Genomic DNA, 3,232 nt, shown 5'->3' on the forward strand with positions numbered 1-3,232 from the left:
GAGAGAGAGAGAGAGAGGTGTGAGGAGATGTGCTGGGCGAGGCTAGGTCCTTCTTGAGATGCCCTGTGTGAACACATCCTGTGTGAGGAGACATCTGGTTCCAGGTGATGGTGCCCACAGGCTCCTCCCTTTTTCAGTCTCTGTCTTAACCTCCCCATCCTTTTCCTTTGCTGGCAACTGACCCCTGGACTGAGGGAGGGAGGGATGGATGGGGTTGGGCCTTGCCTGGAGAGGTCCTCATGAAACAAACTATGGACTTGAAAATAAGAAAGACATGGAAGAGAGAAGGACCGGGCAGTGGGACAGAGTGGGGATGTGTCCCGCTCTCGGAAGGAGGTGCAGGACAGCTTCCCTGGATCCCGGCCTGTCTTGGTTACTCCCTCCCAGAGAGGAGGTTTGCTGTTGTTGTTATGTAATGGTTGAATTGCCTGCAACTTGTAGCGACCCTGTGTATGACAGCTCTGAAGCCCGCCCTATCCGGAGCCAGTCTGAGGTAGGAGGTAGGATTCTGGATTCAGGGTGGGTGCTGGCTCTGGGGAGAGGCTTCATGTCCCTGCCAGCTGCAGAGGAAGGCCCTTGCCTGCTGTCAGCACCCAAGAGCCCCGTGCCTCCACAAATCACCATGTGTCTCCACCTGTCCTCCCTGGGGTAGGAGGTTCTCAGGGACCCGGGACCAAGGATGTGCTCCACGCCCAGCTCCTCTTCCTGCTGGTGCTGCAGTCCATGTGCTGCCTTCTCTCGCCTTTATCCTGTGTAAGAGAAAAGGTGATGCCCACCTCACCCCAGTCCCTTTACATCGGATCAGAGATGCGAGCTGAGGGGGGGTGTTGTGTTCCCCCTGACTCCCCTGACTCTGTGATCACCAGATCAAATTTCAGGGAAGGGCTATCTATTACACCACTGCTCCATGACAGCACCGTGTAATTGCTGAGCTGTGTAGAACACGACCCTGCAAGGCCATGACACAGTTCGCCCATTCACCCTGGTGTCTGCAGACAAGCTCAGATCTGGGGACCCTCTGGAATGTCCAGTGACGACGTGTGACACAGCAGATGAGCTCAGATCTGGAGACCCTCTGGAGTGTCCAGTGACGACATGTGACACAAGCAGATGAGCTCAGATCTGGGGACCCTCTGGAGTGTCCAGTGACGTGTGACACAAGCAGATGAACTCAGATCTGAAGACCCTCTGGAATGTCCAGTGATGACGTGTGACACAAGCAGATGAACTCAGATCTGGGGACCCTCTGGAGTGTCCCGACCCTCTGGAGTGTCCAGTGACGTGTGACACATGCATGATCTCAGATCTGGTGACTCTCTGGAGTGTCCAGTGACGACGTGTGACACAGCAGATGAGCTTGGATCTGGGGGACCCTCTTGCATGTGGCTGGCAAAGGTCTTTGCTTGCATCGCTCCCCACCCCCAGGTCAGGAAGATGTCTTATCCGTCACAAGATGAGCCCCAGTTCAGCAGTCTCTGAATCCTTCTCAGGAGGGGTTCCCAGGGTCCAGAGGGCCCGGGCTGCAGTGGACTTGCTGTACTGCCGAGAAGCTCAACGTGGAGAGACAGCCTGTCTGTGGAGGGCACATTGGTGTGAGGGCCTTCAAGGCTCCTTTATCCCGGTGCGTCCAGCATGGGGGAAGGATCTGGAGACCGGGGGAGACACAGAGCCCCTGGTGTGGAGTTATGGACACTGCCAGCCCGTTGGTGTGCTTGTCATCCTGTCCTGGGCCCTCATACAGAAGGCATGTATGTGTGCCACCTAGGGGTACCCTGATGGTGCTGTCAGGCACCCTCAACCCTGGAGGGCAGAGCTCTGTGCTGCGTCCCCTCCTTCACGGGGTGCCCAGATGACTTATCCTAGAGAACAACCTGCCTGAACGTGGTGTCACTCAGCACCAGGGCCACGTGACAAGGTGGAGGCCAGGGAGTCAGGTCCAAAGAGGGGGGCAGTGGACAAACACAGGCCCTGCTTTCCATCCTCGCCCCTCAGGTAGGAGTCTCCAGTGCCCACTTTAATCATCGGTGTGGCCACAAACCTAACCTGACAATTGTACCAAGGTGCACAGCACTGGGGGGGAGGGGAGTGTTGAAGACACTTCTCCAAAGAGGCTGCTATCCCTTAAGCCAGTCCTCAAACTTGTGGCTGGCTCTTCAACAACCAAGCCCACTTGCTAGGGGCAGGGCTGTGAGGGAAGGGGTGTGGCTATACAGAGAGGGCGGGGCTATATAGAAAAGCTCAGGGCAGTTAGAGAAGGGGAGGGATTGTCAGGAGAGGGGAGGGACTATACAGGGAGGGGCGGAGCTGTGAGGGGAGGTGTGTGGCTACACAGAGGGGGCTGTGGCGAAAGGGGTGTGGCTATGTATAAGGGCGTAGATATACAGGGGGCGGGGCTGTGGTGGAAGGGTGTGGCTATGCAAGGAGAGGCAGGGCTGTGAGAGAAGGGGCGGAGCTGAGAGAGGGGATGGGGCTGGCTAGAGAGGGCATGGGACGGGTTAGAGGAGACTGATTTGGTGAGAGAGGTGGGGTTGACCGAAGAGGAGATGGGGGCACTAGGAGAGTGGGCAAGGCTGCTGAGGAGGACAGGGTGGGAGCACCTACCAACAACAGCAGAATGTGTGAGTGGGAGAACAGCTGGGGCAGAGCCATCTGGAGGTCAGAGCTGGGAGCAGGTGGGAGGGGGCATCATGGACCAGGTGAGGTGCTGCAGGTGAGGGAAAGCTTAGCACACTAACTCCCCGGACACCGACATGTGGGGCCTGCTCTGGACTCTGCGGAAATCTTTTCCAGAGCCTCACAGAATTGACCAGGGCTGGCTGTAACTCCTAGCCTGGCCCTCCCTCGGTCATGTCCCCTCCCGAGGCCACCCTGCCAACTCCCGGACCTGTCCTGATACACACATGCTGGTGGTGGTGGTTGTTGTTATGTGCCGTTGAGTCGTTTGCGACTCATAGCGACATGCTTGTGGAGAGGGGCTGGAATCAGTGCCCTGGTGGTCTGGGAACTGCTTCCTGTCCTGACCTAAATGGGGAGCGCAGGACCCCATAACCATGATGTATGTGTTCCCAGTTTCCCAGAACACTTCCCTCTCTGTGGTTCTAAGACCCTTCTCCCTTCTGCCTAGAGCTTCCCAGGCCCCTGCCCAGCTGATGGGGTGATAGTAATAATTTCAGAATTCTTTCTTTCTCCCTCCCTTCCTTCCTTCCTTCCTTCCTTCCTTCCTTCCTTCCTT

Source organism: Elephantulus edwardii, unplaced genomic scaffold (genome assembly GCF_000299155.1).
Source record: "Elephantulus edwardii isolate Elephantulus edwardi_28Jun2011 unplaced genomic scaffold, EleEdw1.0 scaffold00274, whole genome shotgun sequence".
Taxonomy (NCBI): domain Eukaryota; kingdom Metazoa; phylum Chordata; class Mammalia; order Macroscelidea; family Macroscelididae; genus Elephantulus; species Elephantulus edwardii.